Source organism: Acomys minous (assembly GCF_964271855.1).
Source record: "Acomys minous genome assembly, chromosome: 7".
Classification (NCBI taxonomy): domain Eukaryota; kingdom Metazoa; phylum Chordata; class Mammalia; order Rodentia; family Muridae; genus Acomys; species Acomys minous.
Genome location: NC_140488.1, coordinates 42,212,107 through 42,230,570, shown reverse-complemented (window position 1 = coordinate 42,230,570; position 18,464 = coordinate 42,212,107). Strand labels below are relative to the sequence as shown.

The window sequence follows — 18,464 nt, the reverse complement described above, 5'->3', positions numbered from 1 at the left end:
CTCTTAACTACCGAGCTGTCTCTCTTGCCCTTATTTATTTATGTATTTATTAATCGATTGATTGGCCAAGTCTGAAAGTGACACATGCAACTTCTGCTCAATGTATGTTGGCTGGGACTCAAACACATAACCATATGTAGCTTCCAAGAAGGCTGGTAAATTTATTCTGGCTGGTTACTGCTGAAAAGGATGGGAAAGATTTAGTTAAACACACCTAGAAGCCAGGTTTTGTTATTCACAGTTGAATACTGAATACTACACTGAACTCAGTGGCTGGGAGGTAATGCCTGCTTTGGATTATGCTTAAACTTCTACCACTGAACTGTGAGCTCATGATTTAGCATCTTTGTACTCCCATCAAGCAATCAAGCATAGACTCAATGGATATTATTTAGTAACTTCTGGCACAGTATGTCTAGGGGTATTCTTGTGACAGAAAAAAAAAATTGCTAGGAGTTAGGTCTTCTTCAGACTGACTCTTCTGCCTTCCTCAAAACCTCTGATCTCCACAGGTCTTTGCCCTGGCTTTATCTAATGCACAGACTTATGTGCTCCTCAGAGTTTGAGAATATCACCACTGTTTTTATCAGGTATAGATAGTTTCTGGACCACTGAGCCTCTTCCTATGTGAGAGCCTCTCTTATTCCTTCATAAACATGGACTCCGTTTTTATATACTTAACTTTTTCTGTGCCAGCTCCAACTATGTTTTAGCTCCTTCCTGACCCATTATTTCCCTAGGCAGAGAAACAGAGGTGAACAATAGAGGGAAGGTAGAGCAATGCCTAACAATTCTTGTTTCTACTTTGTCCTGGTATAATACAGTCTAGTTGCAGTGGCTTAGCCTGTTAGCATATTTGTTACTTGGAGATGCAGTTCTGGAGCCACAGAGAAGAAATTGACTAATAATGGCCTGGAACTGAGCTCTTGCAGCTGTCAGAAGCCAGAATATCTCATCATCTAATGGTTCATTCAACTCCATAGTACTCTTTCTTGGAGATCTTTTCACATGAAAGAAACAGAAGTCACAGTGTGGAAGATGATTAGAATATGCCCCTGTTTCTGAATAGGCATTATATAACATGGGGAGGGTAGGGGATTTTATTAAGCAAGACAGAAGAGTAAGGTTAGAAGTTACATCTAGTTCAGTTGTTGTCCAAAGGGACCTCATAGGATACCCCAAACATCTCAGGCTATTGACAAGGCTATTGGCTGCTCTAAATGAACATATGATAAAGTCTGTTGTGGAGGACAACACTTAACTATCTCATTGAATATGGAGAACTTAGAGCCTTTACCCATCCTGACTAATGTTCATGGTCCTAGAAGGTACTCTGCACAATACCAGAGGAGAAAGATTACCATTAATCCAGTTATAAACTGGATTTACAATTTACAATGGTGGCATCCCTGAAAGATGTGCTGGTGCAATAGTGGCACAACTGTTGTAGGAGTAAACAAATACTCTCTGATTGGATTTAAGACTAATTCCACAAGATGGAACCCATATCTGACACTAATTGAATGGCCATGAGATCAGGTTAGATAGACATGGGGCTGGAACAGCAAATACTACTGTTTGGCAAAAGGAACATAGCAGTAAAATGACTCCAAGTGACATTTTGCTATCCATATAGATTAGTGCTTCATTCAGCCACCATCACATTAGAGAGACTTCTTTTGCACATGGTAACTCTCCACAACTGGAGAGTGTATAGAAAGTGAGCTTTTGAAATATTCAGTCCCACATGGGATCTCTTCATCAAAATCCTTCTCTCAGAGACCATAGAATCCTGCAGAAGAGGAGGCAGAAAGAGTCTGAGAGGCAGGGGAATGGTTAACTTCAAGGAAATAGTCTCTTCCAGGTACTCCATGTGATGCACACAGGGCCTGTACAGGTTCAAGGCAGGTGGGGTCACAGTGCTGAGAAGGGTAGGTCCCATGCCTATCTGTGGAAAAAACTTCATAGTATTTTGTAAAGTTTTTGTTTCATACTATTCTGCTTGGACATTTTTTTTACCTTATTGGTCTTTTGCTTATATATTACAGTTTTTTAATTTTGTGCTTTTATGGTGTGTGTGTGTGTGTGTGTGTGTGTGTGTGTGTGTGTGTGTGTGTGTGTGTTTCTTGTGGCTTTTTCTGGCTTGTTTAAGACTTTATGTTAGTTTGCTTGTCTATTTGTTGGGGGGGGGGCTGGAGTTGAGGAGGTGGGAAGGATCGAGAAGGAGCTATGGGGAGGGAAGTTATGATCAGAGCATATTGTATAAAACAGTTTTTTTTTCAATTAAAAACTAAATTTTTATGGAAAAAAAGAAGTTGGATAGGGTTAGTCAAGAGAAGGTCTACAGTATTACCACAGTTCGTTTTTGTGAGACCACAGCATTCTGCCTGCCCTGAGGCCTCCCCTTTTCTTTAAGGTGATTTTTTGCTCACCCTTTACAAGGCCAAGGCCACATTCCTTCAACCCTCTTCCCTAACCTTTTTTAAAATCATCCTTTCTCAGGTTATTCTCCTCCTTAATAAAATGACATCTGATATAGCCTGTGAGTGCTTTCTCTGTGTGCCTGGGAATGCAAGTGCTTGAAAGCCTGGCCTTGAGTAAGCAGAGGTGGTTATTAGACTTCAGGAGGCAATTGTGTGTTCCCTTTGCTAATGTTGACTGGAAAACAGTTCTGGCCTGACTCAGTTATGTTCCCAAGAAAGGCCATTGAGAGCACCTCCCCCATAGAATTTAGATAATAGGCAATTAGGCACAAAACTACCTTATTTATCATGATAGTTCATATAGATGAACATATAGGAACTTTTCCAGTTGACTGTAGCCTTCAAAGAAAAAGGAAAAAATGACGAGATAGTTTAAGGAAATCTAAGAAGCAGAATAAAGGAAATACCTTAGATTTTGGACTCACTTTGAAGGTAGAAGTAAAAAAAAAACCTTCTTTTCTTATATAATAAAACAGAAATGGTCGCATACTACCTGTGGCTGGGTCAGAGCCTGGGTTCTTTTGGTCAAGGGAATATTTTCCAAACTCAAGTCTTTTGAGCAATGTAGTGTAAAATGTAGTCAGTGGGGCAATTTGTGAATATATAAAAACTGAAGAAGCCAGGGCATATATCTTTATCCTTTCTATGAAACTTATATTTGAAATCAAAGGAAAAGTAAAGGACAGAAAAGCTTATGAAGAGACAAAATTCATGAGATGAAGGAGGTGGTGGGGGTTTCTGGTTGAGAAGAAAGGAGGAGGGGAGAAGGAGGAGGAGGAAGAGGAGGAGGAGGAGGAGGAGGAGGAGGAGGAAGAAGAAGAAGAAGAAGAAGAAGAAGAAGAAGAAGAAGAAGAAGAAGAAGAAGAAGAACAAGACAAGAAGAACAAGAACAAGAAGGACAAGAAGAAGAAGAAGAAAGAAATATGGGGATATGAATCTAAATAAGTTGGCTCCAGATTCATTTTTCCTTTAAAAGAGGAGGGAGATGTTTATTTATTTCGATTAACCATGAAAACAAAGGGAAATCTAATAAACACTGTAAGTCCTCCTTTGTGTCAGATGTCTTCTTAATCTGTGGTATAGTATAAAGGAGACCAGGAAAAATATTTTGAAGTTGTTTATTTGGAAAAAAAGAAAAGAAAAAAATTCCAGTTTCAATTTCAAAAAAATGTGTTTAATCCATTCATTTGGGGGAAAATTGTTGAAGTGACCTTTCCTACTTTGCTGTGAACGCCCATTCTGACTCAACAGAGGGTCTACAGTCCTAGCACATTAAACAAGGAACAAGTTGGTGGGCTGGGTACGCACACACACAGATCCTTTAACTAACAACTTGATAGGCAAGATTTCCTTTGTCATGAGAGACTGTCAGCCACTATACCCAGTCATGGAAATTGAAGCTATTGAGTGTGTAATTGCCCCAACTCACCAAATGGATATTAGAGAGGCAGATCTTTGGCTCTGACTCACCATCAATCTTGCTGATTTCCAAGAAAGGGATTCATACTCAAGTTAAAAGAGAATGGTGGAGAAGGATCAAACTCTCTTGGTTTTCTTATCGCTGGGAAGTGCCTACTCAGTAGACTCAAATTGTCTCCTTATTTAAGCAGTAGTAGAAAAATCTACATTAAGGCATTTCTGGTTGGCACCCGAAGGAAAGCTAGCAAAATAAAAGACAGGAAGCAGTATGGATTAATCTTGAGTTCCCAGGTTTACCACTTAATGAATGTGTAACTAAACAAGGTTCTTAACCTGAGTGATTTGTTTTCTTTGCACAAGTAGGCTAAAGATAATAGTACCTATCTCATGTAATGGTTATAATGGTTTAATAATGTAAATTAATGCACTCAGTAACTACTAACTGTAGTAATTATAAAATAACTATAATAAATTAAATCTATATAATACATGTACCAATATGACCTGAAAATGCATAGACTGAGCTAGGGAGATGGCTCAGCAGGTCAAGTGCTTGCTGTCCAATGTGAGGACCTGAGTTCAGATCCATGAAACCACATGCAGTTTGACACAGTAGTGCATGCCTGTTAATCCAGTATAGAGACAGAAGACTTTTAAGAAGCTTGTGGACCAGATACCCTGTCATATACAATGACAACAAAAGACCATATCATTAACAAGGTAAAAGGTGAGAACTGGGGCTGTCCTATGACTTCCTCTGTGGCTTGTACACAGTGGCATGCATGCTCTTACACTCACACATGTGTGCATATATACACTTGCACAAGTACACACACACAGAGAGACTTGAATGTGTGTCCACATATCAAAAGGGCCAGCAGAGTAAAGAATGTCAATTGTCTTCAAATTTATCTGTACTTTTAGTTCAATTGTTATAAAAAATATAACTTAGATATGTTGTCAACATGTACAAGAATTTTCTAAGACTTGTGTGGTGAATCCTAGGTCCCAGTAAAACTGAAATGATTTTGTAAAAGAAAGTGGGAGGAATTATAGTACTTGGCATTAAGACCTTTGAGATAGCCTTTCCAGCATCCACCTCAGACTCTTCAGCCTCTGCAATGTGGATGCCTAAGAAGAACTGGATTGCCATCTATGAACTCCTTTTTAAAGAAGGAGTGATGGTTGCCAAGAAAGATGTCCATATACCCAAACACCCCAAGCTGGAAGATAAGAATGTGCCCAACCTTCACGTAATGAAGGCCATGCAGTCTTTCAAGTCTTGAGGCTACTTGAAGGAGCAGTTTCCTGGAGACATTTCTATTGGTACCTTATGAATGAGGGCATCCAGTATCTCCAAAATTACCTCTGGAGATCTTGCCCGCCACTCTGCGCTGCAGCCATCCTGAGACTGGCAGGCCTAGGCCCAAAAGTCCAGAAGGTGAGAGACATGCACAATTCACTAGAGGGGAGGCAGACAGAGATGTCTACAGAAGGAGCGCTGTGCCCACTGTGCTGACAAGAAAGCCAAGGCTGGGGCTGGCTCACAGACAGAATTCAAGTTTAGAGGAGGCTTTTGTCCTGGATGTTGTCAGCCACCCCAGTGAAATTGGAGAATGTGTTGTGTTGAATAAACTTTTAAGAAAAAAATACTTTTGATATAGCTAAGCTAATAAAGATGGTATGGTGCACAAATGTATATAGAATGTAACACGGAATAAAAACATTAGCAAATCACACAATTATGCTCAAAATGATGTTGAAAAAGTTTCTAAGTAATCCAATGTAAGAAAGATAGCCCTTTCAATGAATAATGACAGCAATAATGAAATGATAAGAAGGATTTGACCTAAACTTCAAACAACATAGAAAACTTTCTCTACCACTTTAGATATTGTTGATAATATGAAAAATGAACTCCAAATGGATTACACATGTAAATGTAAATATAAAACTATAAAAAAAAACACACAAGAAGGAAGCTATTCCAATCAGGAATAGGAAACAGTCCTTAGACTTGATCCATAAAGGAAAACTTGATAAATTAAATCTAATCAAAAGCTACAAACCACATAGCCCACAAAGAGTTGGATAAGGGCATGCAAAAACATTCTTCAAAGTCAACAGTAAAATGAATAGACAATGAGCAAAAGGCACCAAGAACATTTCACTAAAAAGGGAATATGGTAGTCAAGTAGGTGCATGAAATAGTATGAAACAAAATTAATCATCAGGAAATGGGAATTAATATCACAGTGAGATATCACCTTTTTTATTAAAAAAACTCTACAAGAATTGCTAAAATAAGTAGTGGGAAAGCTAATAGCAGAAATTACATAGAGAAACTATGCAATTGCTACTTTGCTTCTTATAATGCACAATTAAGTATTGTATGACTACTTTGGAGAATACTTTGGCAGCTTTTTAGAAAGCTAAATTTATGATATTCTCCTTTGACAACCATAGTGCCAGTTACAAATTACAAGTCCATAACATGGTTACAACTTTTTTTATAGATAAGCATTTCTATGTTTCTTTTTTAACATATACATTTATTTTATTACACATGAATAAAATAAACTACATACAGCAGGATGAACCAGGAGACAATTAGTAATTACATGAATGCTACATTCATAGTGATTTGGCTATTTGTATTTGGCAAACTTGAAGTAAACCTCTTTCCTATCTTGTTAGGTCTAAATTTCTGAATGAAAATCAGTATCTATCATATCTCATCTCTATTAACTTAAAATATCTATCTTGATCTAAAAATATCTTAGCCTCTAACCAACTAATTGTAAGCTTAATTGTAAGACTAAACTATCTGCTCTTCCAGAGAGATTTCTAAGTTGGACTCAGGGACATCTCTCTTTTCCTTTATCTCTCTTTTGTAGGTAAGGAGATAGGAGCTGAAAAGAAAGAAATGGGAATATAGAAATGTAGAGGGAGAATAGAACAAATGGTAGATCATTGAATCTACTCCTCAACTCAAGGCCTTGTTACTCACTAATAAGGTTTTTAAAAATTCATTTGTATAGAATTTCATATATTGATGCAAATCATGGCCATGTCAAATACTAGTCTAATATTATCACAATAATATATATATATCTTAGGTCTAACAGTTAGATATGATTCCATAGATATATAAGGTAAAATGGTTACAACTATTTTATCCAATCTTGCTGTCTGGACACTTGACCCTGAAATTTTCTTGATCACATTTTCTCCCTTCAGCAGATGTTTTAGTATTGACATATTGATTCACTGCTGTCTCCCTTCTGATTTTTTGCACAGTACCTCATCCTTTCTTTGTCTTTTAAGTTATTGACAAGTTAAAAAAAAAAAAAGAATACAGCCCCTATTATATACTGTACCCATCCATACCCATGAAACTTGTTTACTGAGATCTTTACTCTCAGTTAAATGGGGCTTAATCCAATAATAAAGGTGTCCTCATAAGAACAAGTCACTATCAAACCTTCTGCATATTCTTGAGGACAAAGGAAAAGGCTTTTAAGTACACAAGAAGTAGGAGAGCATGTTCCAGCAAAGAGAAGTAGCCTTCTTAGGAAGCAGCTGGCCACTCTTGATCTTTGACTATCAAGCCTCCAGAATTGTGAGGAATGAATACCTGGTAGGTAACATCATCCCCATCTGTGGCATTTTGTTACAGAAGCTTCAACAGGAGTAAGTAGAAAGAATAGAAGTACTAGGGATGTTTTTTCCAAAAAGATGTCTTTTGACTCTCACATGGCCATTGAGGTCCTGAACTAACTGCATTGATACTTACCTGTATAAGAGCTACACAAGATTGAGTCTGTCAGAATTTCATCAAGGAATAGGTTCAGGATCATAAAGCTGCAAACCGTTCCAAAGCAACTATTGACAGTTGATGGTAGAGGGAGAAGACTTGTCACTTTCTTCAGCATTAATCCCAGATAAGTTGCCAGTGCTCCAGTAAACAAGCACCCACCCATGCTCATGCAAGCAACACCTATTAAAGTCAGACACACACACACACACACACACACACACACACACGCACACGCACACGCACACACACACACTCACACACTCACACACACAAAACATGAAATCAGGGGAGGTTTAGTGAAGAAGAAAAGTTATAGCAGAAGATCTGGAAATAAGGATAATAGGGGTGGAAAAAACCAAATTTCATTATATTCATTTAGGAAACTACCAAACAAAAACCAAATCATTCCCCATTTGTGTTGCTTTTACTATTTCCTCATTAATAAATATAATTAATGTCAAGATATTATATAAATGATGCTGAGTTTCCTTCAAAATACTACATATGGAGGCACACAATGCTTATCTAGTCATCCTAGGTGATGTTAATTGAGGCTGCTTGGCTAAAAGAATATATTGTTTTCCCACTATTGCATTGCTCCTTTCTCTTTAGTGCACAACGTGAAATTTGGAGAGTGATATTTTGAGGCCATGCAAGTACTACAAAGCTTGAACTAGAATCTTCATAGCCTCAAGATGCAACTGACCATCCCTCCTTGAAGTTGCCTCCTTCAACCGTGCCTGCCTAGAGAAGCCCCCTTCCCTTTTGCCCTCAATTGTACCCTTCTTTATTTTATTCACAGCCCTTGTGGTAATTTGTCGTAATCTATTATGCTTGTTTATGTCTATAGCAGATGCTTTTGTCTTGGAAATGTAGGTGTATGTTCTCAGAGATTCAGTTAAAAGATAAAGCAATATAGCTTGGCTGATCTCTGCCTGTTGGTTTTGTAATATACAAGTCACAGATCTTTCTTCTTCAGTCATCAATAGTTCCCTTTTTTCCAAAGATAAGAGAAGCAGTTATACAAGGAGAATGTTATTATAGGCTGTGAATCTTTTGATATCACTTCTCACTGCTGTGTAACCTACCTCATCCTAGCCTGTAAAGCTCCTAAAGATGCCTAAGAGTAATCGTAAGCAATGCTTTGTAACTCGTACTCGGTAACTCTTCTATGAATTTGAGTGGAGGGACCAACTTATTGCTTTGAATCTGTTATAACGACTGAAAACTCACAAGGCACAGAACATAAGTCTTGGTGTGAGAGGTGGATCCTTCCTCAAAAAAGACAAAGACTGTTCTGTAACAAAGCACCGTCTTCTCTTTTGCCTTGTTTCCTGGGTAATGAGGGAGAACCTCTGAGCCACCCCCTGAGTTCCTAGTGGAGTGGCTGTCAGTACTTTATGGAAAGCATATTGTAAATCTTCACTTTCTCTCATCATAAACCAGTGTGAGAGTTGGCATCTGTGCTGCAAGTGGAATTTTCTGCTTTTAGTGATTTGACACTTTGGCCCTTTTGTTACAAATCCAGTTTTAATTTTCTTAACATAGTCCAGGCACAGCACATAAACCCCTGCACCCTGGGGAGGTTTGTATGGTCAGCTCCATTAGAGGCTAAGGTTCTTTTCTTTTCTTCTTTTTCCTTTTTTATAATTTTATTTTTTTACTTTGCTGAAATTGATTACAAGTGTTGCAAGAAGCATGCAGGCGATTTCCTTGTCTGGCAGCTCAGGAACAAGGGGGGAACTGAGCTGTTGGAGCACACATTAATTGGTGAACTTGGAAAGTATTGTATGGGAAGGGTCACACCACATGGGTAGAAAACAAGGAGCTATTGGCCAGTGCATTTCCTAGCTGCAAATTTGACATTTTCAGAGACCTTTGTATTTTTAAAAAATATTGCAAGTGAAAATTAAATGTCCAAAAAAGATTCAAAGGATACGCGTTAGTCCTAATTTTACTTAAACTTTCAGTGTTTATTTAGCACTTCACACTTCACTTTTTTAAAAAATAAACCTTTTCTCTCAGTTTTTGTCATAGCCCCTTTTCCTCTATCTTATAAAATCTTCCTAGTTTCAACTTGATGTCTTTTTACTTAGCCCTTTCATTATACCTAGTTGTTAAATGTTGACATTTGCAATCACTCTACTGTCGCCTGCCTTATACTTGAGTAATTTCACCAATTTCCATTACTTTAGCTAATGCAAATCTTCACATGGATAGAGTCCCATCAGTTTCCACAATGAAAACGATGCTTCATAGGCATATCTCCTTTTGAGATAAGTTAACTATGTAGCTCCAGCTGGCCTTGAACTCAGGATCTTTCTGCTTCAGCCTCTTAAGTCCTGAGATTATAGGTACATACTACCATTTCTTGGTTCTTCTCAGACATAATTAATTATTGCCAGTCTCCCATTTTACTTTATTTGCTTCATCTAAATAGCATCATCTCTATACAGATCCTGTGTTGTACTCCTATATGAACTTACTTATGCATTTCCTTCAGCTTGAAATGTTATCTTCTCCATCTGGAAATGTGCTGTTCATCCTTCAGAGCTCAGAAATGATGTCACCTTCTTTGTGAAGCTTTCCATGGTATTCCTCATAATAATTACCTTATTCATCTGTTCTCTCATAGCATATATACTATGTAGCCCAAGGCATTCATCACATTATAAAATAGGATTTTCATGTTTGTTTTTCTATTACACTTTTATAACAAATTGATTTTGTCATGTTTGTCTTTCCATTAAACTTTAAATGTCTCTGTAGCAGGTTCTTATTAATCTTTCTTCCTCCAAGACCCAACAGCATGCTTGACACAAAGTTGGCTCTCAGTGCAGACTTGTGGAATGAACAAATATGGAATGGGTTAGAGATTAAATAGGTTTAAAGGGAGACGGCTAAGAAATAATACATTTCTTTACATTACTATTAATCCTTTACATTTTTATGGCCCTTTAAACTTTCAAACCATAACCAGGCACATTATTTTATACTCTCATTTACAGCAACCTTTCAAGTTGGGTGGAGTAGGAATTATCCATGGCCTCTTACAAGGTAGCAAAATACTCAAGAGGATTTAGTGATGTAGCCATGGGATTATGATCAGAACTTAGTCTTAGTCTTTTAGATTTCTCTACAGTGCTCTTGAAGTTTTCAAATGGGAATGATAACCTTGCTCTTGTGTTTAAGATTCATTGAAAATACATGAAATTATTTTAATTACTATAAGTATTTGATTATATAAAATATAAATAATTAATTTAGCTACTTGCAGAGGTTGTATTTTTAGGTCCCCATATAAGCAACATTACAGGGACTCAACAGACTATATTTGGGAATATATATGTATATACAACTGTAAATGTATGCACCAGTTATATTTGATGAAGGAAAGAGGCCACAAATTTGAAGGAGACTGAGGAGGGCTCTATGGGAGAGTTTGGAGGGAGGAAAGGGAAGGGAGAAATATTCTGATTAAAATACAACCTTGAAAATAAACACAAAACAATATTTTTCAAAAGGACACAGCCAAACCTTTTATGTTTACTTAAAACTTATGTAACACATAAAAATATACTACATAAATTAATATAAAATATAAATACTATATTTGCATATATAATTTGAATAAAATAACGCTACTTGGGGAAATAATGCTCTCCCCCATAGAATATTTAGAATATCTACAGAATAGCTAGCAAAAACTCCACTGCCAGGCATGGGAAACACCCTCCAGTTAGTCAAGGGAAATGAAGAGACTCCCTAAACAGTATAGGCTACTGATGTTTTTCTTAGTTGCCTCACAGAACTTGAAGGTCAATCCCCATTTTTGAATACACCACACATTTCATACACTGAACTTGTAAGAATCAAACTGGATATGACCTGGAAACCTCTTACCTGAGTGTTAACTCTTAAAGTATTTGAAGGTGCTAGGCAAGGTGCCAAATGACAACAAGAACAATCAACAACCATACCCAGTTTAAAAACTATGAACCACAACAATTACCAGTAAGTGAAGATATTCCCAAGGGTGCTAGGGAATAATCTAGAGTTGTCCAATTGTCTAATTGATAAGAGAGAATTCATGCTTGGTACTGTAAACCTGGAAAAATTCCTGTGACTAGTGAAGCCATGAGAGTCTACTATTACCACTTTCCTAAGGGTATAATTTCTAACTGCACTATAGACACTTATTCTTAAATCCACTGATAGGTGTAGCTTTTATTGCTCATTAAAGAAGCTTCTTTTCACAGCTGACAGAGGTCCTTACAGAAATCCAGTCCATGTTGCTACGTCTACAACACAACCCTTACATCTAAGGTTCAGAGAACATTTTTGGAAGAAAGGGCAGAGAGATTGTAAGTGTCAGGGGATCAGAATGTCTGCTATGAGTCAATATCTTCTATATATGACAGGGAAGCTCCACTCATACAATCTTAGAAATTCTGTTTCATAATCAAGACTTGACCAAGGATAATACTCTTGGACATACTAATGTGGGTGGGGAAATCTCACCACTCCCCTTACCTAGATGAAGAGCTGGGAGAAAGAATCAGTCTTCTCCTGTTAGGTTATATAACTCTACATAGTCACCAGTAAACAGCATATATGAGCAACAACAAATGGACTCAGCATAATATTTGAAATAAAAAAAGAAGAGGTTGGAATTCCAAGATAGCAGTGCCGAACATGTACTGTTTCTGATCTACAGGAGGGTGACTAGGGACCTGACTGGGAGCCACAGACTGCAAGATATGGAGAACACTAGGTGAGACGGGTACACACAGTGCAGACCACAGGTGGGTCTGGCCTCAGGTCATCCAACAGGCCATGGAGGAGGGGGGCCCAGTCCCCAGGGCTTGGACTGGAACCCACCTGGGGAAATCTCAGAAAATGGGTGGATCTGTCCTAAGACCACTGCCACCTGCCCCACGCCAGTCCACAGAGAGTCCCAGGTGTCACACAGGGACCCAGGCAGCTACGGATACGTTATCCAGCCACAGCTGCACATTCGATATGGGACCAGGCAGAAACCTAGTGAACTGCCCCAGCAGATTGTCCCTGAACAATTGGGCAGAACTGACCTGGAATAGCCAAACTCCACAGCCCAGCAGGGCCTCCCACACTCTCGGGAGAGGCTGGGCAGTCCTGAGGGGATAGGACAGAAATCTAACCAACATTCAGAAGGCAATAACTGCTCTCTCCCTGGCCTGTGGAACCTAGGCAACACTACCTAGAGGGATCAGGCAGAAACCTAAACAACTGCAAAAAGGCAGCAGGGGTTTAGGCACTCTAGGGTGATCTGAGCCTAGGAACCAAAACTCCAAGGCCCAAGGGCAGGGTTATTCAAAGCCTAGAGAAAGACAGGACAACCATAACTAGCTCTACCTACACAACCTCAAACTGATCCTGAGGCTGCAGAGGACTAGCACCTACCTCTGCTGACCCAGGAAGGAGCCCAGGGTATGGAGCAGTCTCCTGGAGCTGAAACCAGGTCACCTGTCTGTTCCAGGGAAGAGTTCCCTGATTCCCTACAGGCAAGGGCCCACAACCTATAATCACTCACCAACAATCCACTCTCAACTTTCAGTGAAGAACACTAGAAGCTACCTCAGAGACAGCAAGATGACTAAAGGCCAGTGTAAAACATAAACAACAAAAACCAAAACGATATGGCATCTCTAGATCCTAGCTATCCTGAAGAAAGCAACCCGGAGAACTCAAACACAAATACAAGAAAATCACCCCAGATCCTTAGTAATAAAGATGATAATAGAGGAAATGAATAAAATCTGTAAACGAATGCAGGAAGATACAGCCAAACAGGTTGAAGATATAAAAGAGGCCAATAGAGAGGCACTGGAAGAAATTCAGGAAAATACAAACAATCAGATGAAGGAAATCAATAAAACCGTTCAAGATCTGAAGATGAAAATGGAAACAATGATAAAGGAACAGACAGAAGAAAATGGGAATAAGAGAACTTAAAGAAAGCAAGCAATACAGAGATAAGCTTCTCTAACAGAATTTAAGAGGTGGAGGAACAAATTACAGGACTAGAAGATACAACCGTAGAACTGGAAGCAACCATCAAAGAAAATGCTAAATCTAAAAAATTCCTAACACAAAACATCCAAGAAATCACCATGAAAAGATGAAACCTGATGATAATAGGTATTGAGGAAAGAGAAGAAGCCCAATTCCAAGGCCCAGAAAATATTTTCAACAAAATCATAGAAGGAAATTTCCCCAATTTAAAGAAGTAAATGCAAATAAACATACAAGAGGCCTACAGATCACCAAATAGAACAGACTAGAAAAGAAAATCTCTCTGCCATATAATAACCAAAACACAAAATGTACAGAACAAAGAAAAACTTAAAAGTGGCAAGGGAAAAGGGCCAAGTAACATATAATGGTGAACCTATTAGAATTACACCCAACTTCTCAGCAGAGACCATAAATCCAGAAGGGCCTGGAGAGAGGTCCTGCATACCCTAAGAGACCACAGATGCCGGGCCAGACTACTATACCCAGCAAAACTATCAATAACCATTAATGGGGAAAATAAGATATTCTATGACAAAAACAAATTCAAACAGTGAATTCCACAAATTCCACAAATTAGGCCTTATAGAAGTTATTAGAAGGAAAACTCCAAACCAAAGTGACAAGCTACAACCAAAATTACATAGGAAACAGATAACTGTGCCATTGCAAAAACATAACCACACTTTACTACAACCAAGATAGAAATCAAGGCACTTCACAGTCACTGATCATTAATCTCCCTTAACATCAATGGTCTCAATTCTCCAATAAAAAGACACAAATTAACTGAATGGATGCATAAACAAGACCCTACATTCTTCTGCATTCAAGAAACACATCTCAGTCACACGGATAGACATTACCACAGGGTAAAAGGCTAGAAAAAGGTATTCCAAGCAAATGGGCACAAGAAGTAAGCCAGTGTTGCCATTTTAATATCTAATAAAATAGACTTTCAACCAAAAATTAATCAAAGGAGATAATGAAGGACACTTCATACTCATCAAAGGTAAAGTCAACCAAGATGACATCACAATTCTGAACATCTATAATCCCAATACAAGGGCACCCACATTTGTAAAAGGATTATCAACAAAACATTAATCACACATTGATCCCCACACATTAATAGTGGGAGACATCAATACCTCACTTGCACTGAAGGATAGGTCATTGAAACAGAAACTAAACTGATAAATAATGACACTAACTAATGTCATGAATCAAATGGATCTAACAGATATCTACAGAACTTTTCACCCAAACACAAAGGATTATACCTTCTTCTCAACACCTCGTGGAACCTTCTCCAAAATTGATCATATAGTAGGTCACAAAGCAAGCTTCAACTGATACAAGAAGATTGAAATAATATCTGGTATTCTATCAGATCACCAAAGTCTAAAGCTGGACTTCAACAACAACAGAAATAACAGAAAGCCTACACACACATGGAAACTAAACCACTCTCTACTTAATGATACCTGGGTTAGGGAAGAAATAAAGAGCGAAATTAAAGACTTCCTGAAATTCAATGAAAATGAACGAACAACATACCCAAATCTGTGGGACACATTGAAAGTGATGCTAAGAGGAAAATTCATAGCACTAAGTGTCTTTATAAAGAAATTGGCAATATTCTATATAATCAACTTAACGACACATCTGGAAGCTCTTGGAAAAAAAAGAAGCAGAAACACCCAAGAGGAGTAGACGTCTGGAAACCATCAAACTCAGGGCTGAAATCAATAAAGTAGAAACAAAGAGAAAAATTCAAAGAATCAACAAAACCAGAAGCTGTTTCTTTGAGAAAATTAACAAGATAGACAAACCATCAACTATCTAAAAGGCAGAGAGACACCATCCAAATTAACAAAACCAGAATTGAAAAGGGAGGTATAACAACAGACACTGAAGAAATACAAAGAACCATAAAATCCTATTTCGAAGGCATGTATGCCACAAAATTTGAAAATCTAAAGGAAATGGCCAATTTTCTTGATAGATTCCACTTGCCAAAATTGAATCAAGGTCAGATAAACAAATTAAATAGCTCTCTATTTCTCTTACAGAAATAGAAGTAGTCATTAAAAGTCTCCCAAGCAAAAAAAAAAAAAAAAAAAAAAAGCCCAGGGCCAGATGATTTCAGTGCAGAATTCTATCAGACCTTCAAAGAAGAGCTAGTACTGATTCTCTTCAAGATATTCCAAAAGATAGAAATGGATGGAACATTGTAAAACACCATCTTTGAGGCCACAGTCACTTTGTTTTTCTTGTTGTTGTTGTTGTTTTTGGTTTTTCGAGACAGGGTTTCTCTGTGTAACCTTGGCTGTCCTGGACTCACTTTGTAGACCAGGCTGGCCTCGAACTCACAGCGATCCGCCCGCCTCTGCCTCCTGAGTGCTGGGATTAAAGGCGTGTGCCACCACACCCTGCTTGTCACTTTGATACCTAAACATAACAAAGACCCAAGAAAGAAAGAGAATTTCAGACCAATTTTTTTTTTGAACGTTGATGCAAAAATGCTCAAAAAAATACTCATGAACCGGATCCAAGAACATATTAAAGAGATCATTCACCATGACCAAGTAAGCTTCTTTCTAGGCATGTAGGGATGATTCAATACATGGAAATTCATCAATGAAATCCACCATATAAACAAACTGAAAAAAAAAACATGTGATCATCTCCTTAGATACAAAAAAAGCTTTTGACAAAATCCAACATCCTTTCATGTTTAAACTTTGGAGAGATCAGGGAAACAAGGCACATACCTCAACATAATAAAGGCTATATACAGCAAGTGAATAGCCAACATCAAATTAAATGGAGAGATAGTCAAGGAAATTCCTATAAAATTGGGAAGCAGGCAAGGCGCCCACTTTCTCCATATATCTTCAATATAGTTCTTGAAGTTCTAGGTAGAGAAATAAGACAACAAAAGGAGGTCAAGGAGATCCAAATGGGAAAGGAGGAAGTCAAATTATTCCTATTTGCAGATGATAATGATAGTGTACATAAGTGGCCCCCAAAATTCCACCAGAGAACTACTACAGCTGATAAACACCTTCAGCAAATTGGTTGGATACAAAATTAACTCAAAAAATTCAGTAGCCTTTCTATATACAAATGACAATCATGCAGAGGAAGAAATTAGGAAAACTACACCCTTCTCAATAGCCACAAGCAAAATGAAATATCTAGGAATAACTCTAACCAAGCAAGTGAAGGACTTGTTTGAAAAAAAAGCTTCAAATCTCTGAAAAAAGAGATTGAAGATGACATCAAAAGATGGAAGGATTTCCCTAGTTCATGTTATTAAAAATGGCCATCTTACCAAAAGCAATTTACACAATTTTAAAGGTCATTGAAATGTCAATTCTCAAAATTGTAAAGTTTATATTGATTCTATTTGAAGCTGGATTTTATTATGTAGCCCAGGCTGGTTTGGAATTTCCTATCCTGTTACCTACACCAACCTAACTTTATACTATCTTATTTCATTCTCATGAAAATTACTATGAAGTATCTTCATTGAAAAAATGCAAAACCCAAGATTTAAAGAAGTTAAGCAAAGTGTTCAATGTTATGAAGCTGGTACTCTGCATGACTGGGAGCTCTTGTTATTTTAAAGCCTATAACTCTTTTTTGCATTAGGTTTTTCAGTAATTAAAGTAGACCTTCGTGCTTAAGGCAGTGTTAAGTTCATGGCAAATTTGACTGGGAAGACAGTGTCACTAAAGCATCACTCCCCTTTTCATGTACAGATCATCTCGCTACATTTCCTGATGTACCAGACTATGTATGTGTTACAATTGATGACCCTGCAGTTAGACATCATTATCATCCAGAATATATGATTTACACTTAGATTCATGTTTAGTGCTGTGCATTTGGAAAAAAAAATATATATATATAATTTATAGTATCATATAATCTCACTGCCCTAAAAATATTCGATATTCTATCTATTCACTTATCCCTCCAAACCCTGGCAACCACTGTCTCCATAATTTTGCCTTTTCCAGAATGAGACACAGCCTGTAGCTTTCTCAGATTACTAATATGGATTTAAGTATGCCTTATGCCTTAAAAAATACACAAACATTCAAAAATAAACACACAAATTTATGGTAAATTTATTTTTGACAAAGTTGCCAAGAACTTACAATGGAAAAGAACTGTCTTCTCAGTGAATACCATTGCAGAAACGTGATCTCTACATGAATAACAATTAAATTGTGCCTTTATTTATCAGCTATACTAAAATTAAGTTGAAATGGATAAAAACATTAAGTGTAATATCTAAAACTACAAAATTCTAGAAAAAACATAGGAACATAGGAGAAATATGTAAAGAGTTTAGAAAGTTATTTTTTTAAAAAAAATATGACCCCCCCTATACACAGACAATGAAAACAAAAACAGACTAATGGGATTGCAGCAAACTCTATAGGTCTAGCCAACCAGGGAAATAACTAGCAATGCAAATACAAGCCACAGAGTAGGAGAAACATTTGTACAGAAATTTCACAAAAGAAGACACACAAATGTCTCAACAAAATATGAAAAATTCTCACTAAACATTAAGGAAGTGAAAATTAAAGTTGCAATGAGCTTCAAGCCAGTTACAACAGCAGTTACCAGGAAGACTCAAGATTATATGTGTTGAAGAGGATATAGAG

At 37.5% G+C, this 18,464-nt stretch overlaps 1 pseudogene across 1 annotated transcript; it reads left to right on the top strand.

Moving 5' to 3' along the window:
- The first annotated feature begins 5,023 nt into the window (after window positions 1–5,023).
- On the top strand, window positions 5,024–5,509 carry LOC311601793 (small ribosomal subunit protein eS10-like; annotated as a pseudogene). Its single transcript has one exon. The product of its transcript is annotated as a small ribosomal subunit protein eS10-like (transcript).
- The last annotated feature ends 12,955 nt before the right edge of the window (window positions 5,510–18,464 follow it).